This window comes from Corvus cornix, chromosome 2 (genome assembly GCF_000738735.6).
Source record: "Corvus cornix cornix isolate S_Up_H32 chromosome 2, ASM73873v5, whole genome shotgun sequence".
NCBI lineage: Eukaryota > Metazoa > Chordata > Aves > Passeriformes > Corvidae > Corvus > Corvus cornix.
In genome coordinates, this window is record NC_046333.1 from 113,854,871 (window position 1) to 113,868,726 (window position 13,856).

Here is a 13,856-nt window from a genome sequence, read left to right on the forward strand (position 1 = left end):
TAAATACAATTTTACCACATTTTTCAAAACTCCACATCTCTTGCACGACAGAAAGTAAAACTTCTGTGCCTCAGTTAACAGGTACAAGTCAGGAAACCAACCCAGGATTTCTGACAACCTTATTGCTAGGAAACAGCCCACAGCCTGTAGAAGTATCCCTTCTCTTTCTTTCCTCTTTTTGTTTTTAATTGATGGAAACAAGCCTTTCCACAGCTGTCTGCGCCTTAAGTTTTTGACAAAGTTAACTGAAGGTTTTGTCAGATTTTTCTTTTTTTAATGTATAATTTTGCCATTTCAAAGCATTTGTGGAGTACAAGCCTCCCTTGAATTACAGAGATAATACATTCTCTTTGCAAAGATTGGTGCTCTCAGGGACGTGGAGCTTCAGGTGGTTTTATTCAAGTTACTGACTGATTCCATAATGGTGGGAAGGTTCTTCCTGTAGGCACATACTCTTTAAAATAATTAGCATGTAAAATCTTCCAGTGTTTGCAAACAATTCTGCAAGAAACAGAAAACAAAGTCTATTCTTTCTTATGCCCAACTCAGACAAGTCAGCACCAACGCTCTTCCACTAACTCTCTCTGATTAACCAAGGCCACAAACTCTGCTAACAGAAAGAGCACCAGTCTTATGAATCCCTTTCCTCAGCCAGTTCTTCTGCACCTTTCCCTGCACCAACTTTCAGTGATGCAACTATCCATATTTCTATGGAATAAACTGGATTACTTTGCTGCATTAAGTTAGAAACAGCATGCTTCCCCAGGATCCTGATAGCTCAAATTGGTTCCGTGACCAGGTTCATTACACAACTCCACAAACTGCTACACTTCAATTATGACTGGAAAGAGGCCAATGAATACAGAGGATACTCAACATCACAACCATCATTCAAGACGACAAGTGAAAATTTTCAGAAGGCATAATTCACATTTCTAACTGCCCGTGCCATCCTCAGTTACTAACAGATCCCCTCTTGGAAATGGAAACCTAGTAAAAAAACCCAAACTAGTACCCTCTTAAAAGCAGGCTAAAATAACATAAAAATTTGCAATTACTACAGATGCAACTGAGGACAGATTTTCTCAAAATATAGTCTAGGAGGCCATTTCCCCTGTTCTTCCCTCTTCAGATACAACATCCTAATGCTACAACTTTTTTTTTCTTTTATGTGAAAAAAAGAAGAATCTTGGCCAGAACTATTCAAAAGATGAAAACACAGACTGATTAACTGGCATTTACTTTATAGGAATGAAAACACTACAGATGGAAAAGAGAGTAAAAGATTGACAATAATGAAATGTAAGGCAAGTAAAGATCCTCGTGATTTATTCTGACTGCCTACATAAAAGTCACAGGTTCTTCCTTAATTTCTATTCATAAGCAATCAGATTTTCAAACACCATTAAAGTTTTCTAGTAATAAGGAAATCCACTACTGTCTTGGTAAACTGTTCAATTGATTTGCAACATCCAAACTTGTTTCAAATTTTTCTTATCCTATATTAGTTATAAAATTAGTATTTGAACTTTCATGATCTAAAGATGGAATTTACCAAATTTCTCCTTTTGAAGTTACTTATAATTCACATGTCATCTACCAACCTCCTCCTATTTATCAACATTCTTTTCTTTCCAGGGGTATTTGAAAGAGGTAAGTAAATGACCAACAGCAAGATGCAGCGCTGATATAACCCCCAGTCTCCCTAGGAATACATATTCAGAAATGTCTAGATTCTTCTCAGATCAGTCTATTACTCTTTTTGGATATGACATATTTACGAATCACCTTTGGATCTCTATTGGCATCAGTTTGAAAGAAGATAACAGCAATGTGCTGAGAAATAAGAAAAGCTGCAGGATTGTTTGAAGAATATTAAATTGTCTCTAATCTCAAGAAGGTGTTAGTTCTAATTTTCATCTGCCCTTCTTTACCTTTCTGGAATATAAATCTTTGGTAGTTTAAAACAACTAACAATGTGCACTGATAAATTCTTTTATACGGTGTTACCAACTAAAGAGCTATACAACCACCAAAGAAACCCCAAGAAAGACAAAGAAAAACACAACTTACAACAACTGAGGTATTACAACTATACTCCTGGCTTACTGAAGCCTGATTGTCCTGTTTAGAGCCATAATATGCATGTGAAAATGTTGTTACAATACACTTGCTTTTCAAAATTCATAGGTATTTTACTACCAAGCCTTTCATATAAAAAGGCATACACATTACCCCTCCCCCCCTTCATTCAGACAGAACTGAGAATTTTGAGTCATATTTTCAAACCATTCACAGGGTGAGAATCAAGTCTCTTTCAATCAGTAGACAACACGAGTACTTGCAAAGAATATTTTTAAATAGAGAAGTCAGCTTGAATTTACTAGTAGAACACTTACAATATAGCATAAGCACAATGTATTAGAAGAGAGCTTCTAGTACTGTTACACAATATAATCTTATATAAGCATCTTCACTTCATCTGAATTTAATAAAAATACACACTGTGGAGGATGGAAGAAAAACTATATAAATAAAAGCACCATTTTGTCAGTATGAACTGTTTATCCTAAGCCAACTACAATAAATAAGGGTAAAATCTTCAGGCTTTTGACATACCAGCACAGCTACTTGGCATCAACAAACTCAAAGTTTGAGATAAACCACTGACATTGAAAGTCCCTGCAATACTAGGAAAAAAACACCATTCAAATAATAAAGAGCAAAAAGTACTGCAGCTATACCTACAACACAAAAGAGCATTATTACATGTTCAATCATAGAAAAAAAAAAAGGCAGATAAGTCATTTAAAAGATAAACTGAACACTAAATCAAAATAGAATTTGGGAATTTAGAAACAGCTACCTCAAACATTCAAAAATCAGACCTCAGCAAAGTGCAATTCTTATAGAATTTGTATTTTAGCTTTGCTAAGGGTGGTATGATTTTTTGAATCCATGATGTAAGTAAAACTTTTCCTATAATTAGTTCTTCAATACTGCATTCTACCTCTAAAATACATACTGTTTTCAATCTGTTCAAAATGAAAACAACATACTGGCCTGTCAAACATCTTCAAGAAAAATAATGAAGATTGATGTATCATACAGATACTAGTTCCACCTAATCCCTCCAAATAAAAGCAACATGCAATTGAAATACTGAACACACAATTTCATTATTGCCACCACAGCTTTCCTATTCTCCTGAAAAAGCAAAAATACTGTTTCAAAAGAAAGTCTTAAGAGGTAAGAAAACATGAGCTATTTTATAAAGAGAAAATAAAACCATGTTCTGAAGTCAGTTAAAAACCCATTAGAACATTACTTAGGCAGAGCTGCTCTCAAATATTCACACACCGTTCTTCTCATTGATCCTACAGCATTACACAGCAAGACAGATGCAGGACATTTGGAACCCAACTAGTCAACAAAGCAGTTTTACATTTCACTTTCCACCAACAAGTAATCAACACAGGTCAGAAAGAAATTCATACAGCCCTCAAACAAGCCTTTTTTGTACTTATTCATAGAAAACAGGCTATCACATTCTACCACAGCTTATTTTTTAGATGCACAAACTACTAGAGCTTTATATATAGCACACCATAATCATTTCACCTTGATGCGATAAAGACAGCAGGCCCAGCTGCAAAATCTGTTCCCAAAAGAAAGTGTCAACATCTTGGATCAACATAAAAAGCTACACTGAGCTGTTGCTTGAGCTCGTAGTTTGAGCACAGAACCATGGACTGCAAACCTGAACAACAAAAGGAAAATACACACCTGGAGATGGACAGAAGACAAGCAAGCATTGCCCTGACCAGCCCCGTCTCAATGTAAATGTAAAATGAATGTAAATGCGGTATCAATAAATTTGTTTTGATATTTCTACTGACAGCTTCCAATAATTGGTATTGAAATATTATTCATGTATTATTAACAATTTAGTTACGCTTGAATCCTATTAGAAAACACAAAGTATATCCACTTCCAACCCTGCTTACAAATAGAAAGGATAGAAAGAGCTGATACATGGCTATGACGTCTTCCACCTTGCCTTTCAACTGAACTACATTAAAAAAAACTGAAATTTAAATTAAAACTAAATAAAGAGTGGATCTGCACTACGAATTAACTCATAAATAGACAAGTGACTTTCTCAGTAACCACAGAATGTTAATTAGCTCACAAAAATAACTGCTAGCCATTTCTTTATCACCATTAATTGTGCTATAGGCTTTTACAACACACAGTTCATGTGAGATCTTTCAACTTGTACACCAAAATCATTAGTCTGGCAAATCAGCTAGAAAACAGATCTAATTCTTGCAATTAAATTAGTAATTTACATATTAATGATTTTTTTTTGCCTGTTTGGTATCAATCCTGCAGTATAATACAATAGTATTATGTAAGTTGGCATCTTGTAATTAAGTGTTTGCTACTCAGTAATACTGATTAACAACTTTGCATCAGAATGCTAGCTATTAATAGGCTCCTTGAAAGCAGTAAGGTATTTCTTTATTAAGGTATTTTTTTTGTCCCCTCCTCATCTTCAGAAACTGTTCATATAATGTCATTGAGCTGTGGACCAAAAATCAGGAGCATAACTTTTTTGAGCAATATCGCAAATGCAGAAGGAAACACATGACTGTTTGGGCACTATCCAAATGACTGAAGTGGCTCGTGTGACAATTGGGTAAGCACACTATAGTTTTTCATTTTAACTTCTTGTTTTCACTTTACCGCAACGTGCTAATGAACCCATCCTGTGCAATATAAGTCTTAAGATCCTTACATCACTCTAAGCCAGTTTTTCACAGAAAGCAACTGCTAGTTTAAAAGCAAATAAAGACTTAAGGACACACTGATAACATACAGAAAAATTCTTTCCAGTGATCCCACTGTAACTGCCACTCTCTTATCAAAAACAACAAATCAGCATGTGCTACTCCCTTATTCCCAACATACACTCCATCCCCTATTTAACCAAAATAACTGAAGTTCAGTCTAGAAATTATGTTTGCCACCTTAGCTTCTGCAAGGCTATGTAACAGCTGTGTTCAGACAACATGCAGGGACACACAGTTTTTTTAAACGGACATCACAAAAGACCTCAAAATAACCCTTGCCCTCTTCTCCAGTCAGAGCACAAATCTGCTGCGTACACTTCTAATTATAAATATAGTAACCTGACATGGGAGAGACAGTCCCTTAAACAGGATCTCAGAAACTACTAACCCAAATCTGTGCTGAGCACAAGTCTAGAACAATTAAAGCTAAGATAGATTGCTACTTTACAATCTACAAAACACACAGCTACTTTTACAAAGTGCACAACAACAATGTACTTCCAAAAATGCACTTTCAAAGCACAGTTAGGTCTATCTTACAATAATGGATTATCCCAAAAGATCCCGTTTGTATTTCCAGCTCTAAAACTGGCACAGCTCTAAAGACCCTTACCATGTGTTCTTCAGTAAGTCATTTTCTTTACTACTCTCAACATAATAAAATAAAGCCGTATTGAGTTCCAGGCAGCATTTAGAGTAAGTACAGATATATCCTCTGCACACTTTAAACTAAACTTAATGATGTTAGAATACCTAAATTCTTTCTTGTTAATATTTGCTTCTTGGCACAAATGGTTGTATTAGACCACCAGAAAACAGTAAGGCCCTTTCTTCATGTGCTTCATCTTTTAAAAATTTCCCAAGGTACTACATACTAAATATTCTTAAAATTCATAACTTACATATACCATAAATGTGCATGTTTTCATTATTACTAAGTACTTCCATGAAGTATGGAGATGAACTTTTTAAAAGGGTACGTATGGGAGAAGACATGGGACAATGGCTTTAAATTGAAAGAGGATAAGTTTAGATTGGCTATAAGGAAGAAATTCCTTAGTGTGAGGGTGGTGAGGCACCAGAACAGGTTGCCCAGAGAAGCTGTGCATGCCCCATCCCTGAAAGTGTTCAGGGACAGGTTGGATGGGGTTTTGAGCAACCTGGTCTAGTGGAAGGTGTCCCTCCCCATGGCAGGGAGGTTGGAACTAGGTGATCTTCAAGGTCCCTTCCAATCCAGACCATTCTATAATTCTGATTCTATTTATATTGTTACTCCTCACAGTACTTCTCAGCTGTATAAAATTCAACTGTATGAAACATGTTTTTCCATTCTTGTTATTTCTCCAGCATTGCTGAGGTATCTTTCACCACACAGTAAAACACACACCTCCAGAAGTGTTAAGTCCTTCCATAAACCAAACAGCACAAACTACTTCTGACACACATATATGTGAGCAGAAGGAAAAAAAACCCCAAACCTCAACCTCTTCATTCTTTCCCATAAAGAAATAAAGGTGAAAGCTTAAAATATGAACCACAAGAAATGGCTCATGGCCAGGACATACCATGTAATTACATCAGACAAAAACAAATGACACAAGAGAAAAAAAAGCTATGGTTATATGAGGTCTAAACTAACATTTCTGGGTTTCTCAGGACCAGACACGACTTTTTATTTCATGACTAGACGACGTTCAGTGAGAAACATGAGCACTACAAATATCAGCTCATTTAATTCTCCCAGCATTTATATTAGCATTTCTACCTCTGGATCGCTGGCAGCCAGTACTTTGGGGGTCAGTAAGAAAACTGAGCACTGACGCACAGAACAGCCTGAAAGTCTACCAAAGAGCCGTAAGGAGAAACTGAAGGGAAAATTCATTACAGGACACATGCTTCCTCGGGAGCAGGACCAAGTAAACAACCGAGGGAGAGGAAGAAAAACGTTTGTAAACACACAACGCTTCTGCACGGCGCTCGCCCGACCGCCGCCAACGGCGAGCACGGAGGCGCTGCCAGGCTGAGTCATTCCTTGTAGTAACTTCCCCGCGAATCCCTCGCCCTGGCAGCGGAGCCCTGGGCAGGCAGGGAGCACCCCGGCCCAGCGGGCGCTGCTCCCCTCTGAGGGCTGGCAGCAACCGCCCCCCCCTCCCCCCCAGCAGGTGCGCTGGGGTCACCCCGCCGCCCCGGGACCGGCTCCAGGCGCCGGATCCTGGTCCCACTCGACCCCCGCCCCGCCGCCTCCCAGCTCTTTGTCGCCCGCCCCACGGGTACAGCCCTGCGCCCAGCGCCGGGACCGCCGCCCCTCGCCAAGGCCGCCCTCCCGGTACCGGAACCCCCGCCTTCCCCGCGGCTGGGAGGGGCTGAGCGGAGCGGCGGCGGGAGCCCGCACAGCCCCGGGCAGCGTCCGCACTCACCCCCGGGTCCCGCGCGGGCAGCGCCGCTCATCCTGCGGCGGTGGCGGCGCGTCCCCCCCGCGCCGCGCGGGCCGGGCCCGGCGGCTCCGCGGGGGCGCGCAGCGCCTCGGCGGGGCCCGCGGCCGGGCGGGAAAAGGCGGCGGGCGGGGAGAGGCGGCTCGGCAGGGCCGGCGGGGCGGGCTGGGGGCCACGGACACCGGGGGAACCCTGCCTGGTGCGGCCGCCGCCGGTGTTTGTTGTTGTCGTCAGCCGCTTCCGGCGCGAGGGCTGCCGGGAGGGGGCGGCCCGCGGGAGGGACCGCGCGGCGGAAGCGGCGGCTCCGGACGGGCGGAATCCGGGAGGGGTCTGGGGTGGAAGCGGCCCCTGAGGATTATCTGGTTCCAACGCCGTGGGCAGGGGCACCGTCCACTAGACCGGGTTGCTCAGAGCCCGGTCCACCCTGGCCCTGAATATTTCCAGGGATGCGTCCAAGATCATCCCACCTTACCTCTGGGCTGCCAGTTCCAGTTCCTCACCACCGTCACAGTAAAGAATGTTTTCCTGGTATCTAATCTAAACCTATTCTTTCTCACTTTAAACACATTCACCCTTGTCCTGTCCCGACACACCCTTGTAAATAGTCTTGCCCCATGTTTCCTCCAAGTTCCCTTAAGATACTGGAAGGCCACAATTAGTCATCCTGAAGCCTTCTCTTTTCCAGGCTGAACAATCCCCATTCTTTCAGTTTTTCCTCGTAGGAGAGGTGCTCCATCCCTCTGACCGACTTGACGGCCTCCTCTGGACTCACTCCCAACAGGTCCATGTCCTTCCTGTGCTGGGACCCCAGAGATGGATGCAGTATGCCAGGTGGGATCTCACCAGAGCAGAGCAGAGAGGCAGAATCCCCTCCCTTGCCCTGCCAGCTGCGATGCTTTTGATCCAGCCCAGGACATGATTGGCTTTTGGAAGTCAGACTCTTGGCCTTACCTGAACAGGAAGTTTCTTCAATTTAATTTTAATCTGACATGACAAGAGATCAAAAGTTTAGGAAATCTACAGACAGATTTAGATAGGAGATCAACTTGGTCAGTCCAACCAAAGGATGTGTCTATTTCCCAAACACACAGGAATTTTTTTTTTTTTAAGACTAGAAGTTGAGACCTGCTAGCAAGGATAAACTGGAAATAAATAAAAAGAGAAGGATTCATAGCGTGGGAATCAAGGGCTCTCTGTCACTATAGTCTTTTTTGTGCCATAGGCATTGACTATTATTTCAGTGTTTTAGATGATGGCTGTTTGCATTCCCAGTTGCTAGGCGGAATTTAGCAGATGTTCAACTCATCCCTGCACTGGCAGGTGAGAGTGGCCCCAGGTGCACTCACTGTCCAGACCGGGCTCGACACTGCCTCCTGCCTCCCTCCCTGTGAGGAGGGTGGGTCCTTGTGGGGACTCAGAGAGCTTTTGACATAAAGCAGTCCCCAAGCTGTAGGGTGGGAACCGGCCTCTTACTCCTGAGAAAACAAGAGTGAACCTTGCACTCGTCACTTTTGGTTTCTGTTTTGGTACAAGTTTCTTTAGAGGCTTAGCCCACAGAACTTTGGGATGAGGGCATTTCCCCATAAATCAGAGAAGAGTGAATTGGAGAGGAACAGAAGCAAGGGGCTTGTTTGGCTCAGAGATGCAAGAGAGGATCACAATGCTGGCATTAAGGACATCCTCTAGCCAAGATCCTTTGAGAACAGCATACAGCTGGATTGTAACTTCTATGCTGCCTACCTTCACCTCTCCTTCCATAACATACACCATAGGCAGCAAGTCGTGGCAGAGCATAATGTTGTGGCCAGAGTATATTCAGATATGGAATATACCCTGCAAATCAGAGGAGGATTGCAAAAAAGAGTGCAAGCATGCTGTTGGGGTCCCTCTCCTGCCAGGGAAACCCCGTGTCTGTGCCCTCAGGGCCCATCTCCCAGGGCTCCATGGCAGGAGAGGGACCCCAACAGCATGCCATGGTCCCCAGCACAGGAAGGACATCAACATGCTGGAAAGTGTCCAGGCCACCAGGTTGATTAGAGGGATGAAGGATGTCTCCTATGAGAAAAGGGTGAGAGAATTTGCTTTGTTCATCCTGGAAAAGGCTTCAGGGTGACCTAATTGCAGCCTTCCAGTACCTTAAGGTACTTCTCACAAACTGGATCAGATTTATGGTTTTCACATTAAACTTGTGAATTAGCCACCTCTGCTATGTTGGAGAGCTTCCTGCCTGTTTGACACATTAAAGGCTATATTGAATAGTCACAGCCTGTCTAGAAAGGAGTTTCTTGGCTTTTTAAAGAAAGGCCCTAGTTGCCACCTTGTGGCACCCCATAAACAAGTACTCCCCAGCTCTGCAGCTTGTTGGGAGATGTGTCCAAATTCTGAAAGACACCTTTGGCACTTCAGATTACAACAATGAATGGAGCTGGGAAGACATCAGTACTCAAACAGATGTAATAGGAAATATAATACAAGATTCTATTAAAGCAATTCAAGGCAGCTTTCTGTAATATAACACATTATGTCAAAGCTGTGTTATTTTAGTTCTATAGATGTCAACTTCTGCATTTTGCATCTCTTAAAATGGTCTTCTTAATTTTTTTTGACTGTGATGAAGGACTAGCCTTTAGTGTGAAAGGAATGATATCCAGATAGAACTTGACAGAACAAGTGCCATGCATGCTGTAATCAGAGGTCAGAAAACCCCCTTGAGGTTTAGTAAGCCTGAAGCACGAACAAGTCTCGTTAAAATTCTCTTGGGGAGAAACTACTGAGAGCAACCTCCTGAAGTTTGAGAAGCTGAGACATTGGCAAGAGAAGCAGCAGCATCTCTTCAAACACTGAAGCAACAGTGCTGACAGAGTTTATAGTTTTCTGTCAAAGCACCCCTGCCACTCAGGCTCTCAACAATTGCATAAATGAGGCTTCAGGCACTTAAGCACAGTTCTGGTTTTTACAGCACGTGTGGGACAACTGTTGATTGATTTGAGAGGCAGCTCAGGCAGGACTGAAGCAGGAACTTCAGTTCTGGGGAGTAAGCAAAGTGCTGCTAGCAGAGCAGGTTGTTCTGGCTTATTCTTGTAACATTTCATTATGTTGCTTCCTCTCAAAGTGTTCCAGAGCCACTTCATGCCAAACAACTAATTACAGGGTTTTTTCATGAGTCTGTCTGAACAAAACCTAAAATTTAACATTATATCTAGCACTTCTATCCTAAAAAAGCAGCATTTTATGAAGAAGTGTTTGCTCTAGGATATAAAAAAAGAAAGCATTGAATCAGGGTTACTGAGAATTCTTCACAGTTTCAAAGTGCTGTACCAAATATAGGTTATTATTCTTTCAAGATACTGTTTAGGATCCACCTATATATTTTTTCACATTCTGTAAAACAACCAAGAAGGTTGAAGGAGTTTTTTACTGTGTACTTTTAATTTTGGGTGCTAAATTTGGTATACTGAAGAATGTGTCTCTTAAACTACATATTTATGCAGCTGTAGTGAGAGAGCTAAAAGACCAGACTACCCTTCAAGGGAAGGCATACTGGGAGCCCAGACTGGCAGCAAGGGGCACTGTCATAGACAACGGGCACAGTCCCACAGTATCAGTGAGGTCTGGTGACAGTTTTTTGTATGATTATTGTCTGCCGTGCCAGTAATGGACCAATACGGTCACTATTTATTTAGTTCCAAATGTACTTCAAAAACCACATCTTCCTATTTTCTTTAGCTCTGCTTGCCATAAGTTCTCACTGTGTACTTCTGCTTCCCTTAGTGTTGTGTCTTGGTTTAAGCCCAGCCAGCCATCAAGTACCACAAAGCTGCTTGCTCACACAGCTCCCCCCTGCAGTGAGATGTGGAGGAGAAGCAGGAAAAAATTGTAAACCACATGGGTTGAGATAGAAACAGTTTAATAATTCAAATTAAGTAATAGTAATATTAAAATAATAATAATAGTAATTGAGACAACAAAAAGAGAGAGGAATAAAACCTGAAACAGACAAGTGAGGCCTCAATCAGTTGCTCACCACCCACTGACAGATGCCCAGCCCTGCCTTGAGCAGTGGTCAGCCCCTCCCAGCCTCAACTCCCCCCAGTTTATATACCAAGCATGACATTCTATGATATGGAACATCCCTTTGGTCTATTCAGGTCAGCTGTCCTGGCCATTCTCCCACCTGGCTTCTTGTGCACCTGCTCACTGCCAGAGCATGGGAAACTGGAAAGTCCTTGACTTGGAGTAAGCCCTGCATAGCAAAACTAAACCATCACTGTGTTATCAACATTATTCTCACACTTAAAAAAAAACCCCACAGCACTGTACCAGATACTAAGAGGAAAATTAATTCTGCCCCAGTCAAAACCAGAACACATTGCCATCTTCATTAATTTCCCTTGATTTTTGTCTTGTTGAGGCTTTTTTTGTTTGTTTGTTTTCTTTTTCCCCTTTTTCAAATACTGGAAAGAACTATATTCATTCCCCTTCTAGATCAGGCTGATGCTTTAAACCCAAGTTCCTTCCTTCTCTGTTGATGCTTTGTGGCATCTTGCAAAATAATCTATAACAAGTATTAATTTTCATTTTAAGTCTTCCTCCAGATAAATAACCACTTCAAAACCCAGTAATTTTTAAAGGACAAAATATTGTTCTGACCTGGAATACGCAAAGTAAACACCAATCTCCAGCAACAAAGTGCTCCTGCGTGTTTTGAGAGAGACTTCAAGAACTTCGATTATCCTTTATTATAGCCTGGCAGTCCATGGCAAACACCAAGTCCTATCTCATCTCTTGCTTCTTGTCCAGAGCATTGACTGGTCCATAAGCAATCACTAATTTGTTTTTGAATGGTCAGTGACTCAAGAGCAGCTGATGCCATTTTGAAAGCATGCCACTCCCTCTGACCTCGTTATGGATCATTCCTAACCAGTGATTTTAACATCGTGTGGCTTACCAATGTTTCGGTAGTTCTGACTACACAAGTTTTGAATTCATAAGTGATTTTTCTTGTTTACTGCCAGAGCTCCCTGCAGGAAGGGAATAGTTAGGTTCAATTTAACATCTAGGTCATGAGATCAGTTCTTGGTCCTGGGCAAAAATATGCAAAGGACATTTAAACCTCAGATAAAATAAGTCAGAATAGACATACTTTCAGAAGTGGTTAAGGACAGAAGCTCTCAAGGGAAAACAGGCAGCTGAATAATCCTATAAAAATCCCCTGCTGTGCATTTTCATTTATGAAGCCCCATTTGTATAAGGGACCTTCCAATACCACCACTTCTCTTCAGCACTCAGATGATAATGAATGCAACAAGGTCAAACAAGCATTACAGTGAAGACTGCATGGAACAACAGTAATATTGTTAGTAATATTTATAGCAAGTTATAGTTGTGTAAGCATTACTGAATATTTAGTATTACTGAGAGTAGAATTCCCATTTTTTACTGTCTATCAGCTTTGGTTTTTCATATAAAAGCACTGAAGTCATGTTCATAAAAACCATAGAGTGGTTTGTATTGGAAGGGACCTTAAAGATTATCTAGTTTCAACTCTCCTGCCATGGGCAGGGACACCTTCAACTAGACCAGGTTGCTCAGAACCCCATCCAACCTGGCCTTGAATGTTTCCAGGGATGGGGCATCCACCACCTCTTGGGCAGCCTATTCCAGCATTTTAAGACCTTTATTGTGAAAAACTTCCTTATGTCTTAGAGCTATAGTAAGGACTGGAGTTAGGGAGATGCTGGCAAGCAAATCAGTATTAGTCATAGGCCTGTATTCCATTTTTCCCTTTTTAAAAATGGAGGACTTGTTACCCCTTTTCCAGTCAGTGGGAATTTCACTGAACTTCCATGACTTCTCAAATATGATGAAAGGTAGCTCAACCACTTTCTATGCTAGTTCCCTCAAGACTCATGGATGCAACTTATCAGGTCCCATGGACTTGGACACCTTCAGGTTCCTTAGATGGTCTCAAACCTGATCTTCTCCTACAGCTGGCAATTCTTCATTCTTCCCGTCCCTGCCTTTGCTTTCTGCAATGCAGGTGGTGTGGCTGGAGCACTTGCCAGTGAAGACTGAGGCAAAAATATTTGTTGAGTACCTCAACCTTCTCTGTATCCTGGGTAACCAGCTCCCCCATTCCCTTATGGAGAGAACCCACATTTTCCCTAGTCTTCCTTTTACCACTTATGTACCTATAGAAGCTTTTACTGTTGTCCTTGAGATCCTGGGCCAGGTTTAATTCTTTCAGGGTGTTAGTTGTCCTAACCTGATCCCTGGTTGCTGGGGCAATTTGTCAGTATTCCTTCCAGGTTACCTGTCCTTGCTTCCACCCTCTATAGGCTTGCATTTTCTGTTTTTGTCCAGGAGCTCCTTGTTAATCCATGCAGATCTCCTTGGTCACAGATACAATCATAAATCATCAAAACTAATTACATAAGCAGATATTTCAGTTGAAGAAGTTATACCAGGAATTTGTTTGGCCTGTACTGCTAGAAACCTGATGTGTTCTCCTTTTTACAGTCATGAAAGAAAATATACTCTCCCCATTTACAAAACAGCATTCTAATGA

The 13,856-nt window shown here is 41.7% G+C and overlaps 1 protein-coding gene across 2 annotated transcripts in view; it reads right to left on the minus strand.

Annotated features, from left to right (window-relative positions):
- RB1CC1 (RB1 inducible coiled-coil 1) overlaps window positions 1–7,354 on the minus strand; it is a 68,646-nt gene extending 61,292 nt beyond the window's left edge. For both annotated transcript variants that reach the window (XM_039548477.1, XM_039548476.1), the window contains exon 1: window positions 7,274–7,354. The gene's annotated coding sequence lies outside the window, so the exon portion shown is untranslated. The remainder of the gene's footprint in view (window positions 1–7,273) is intronic.
- Between the last annotated feature and the right edge of the window lie 6,502 nt (window positions 7,355–13,856).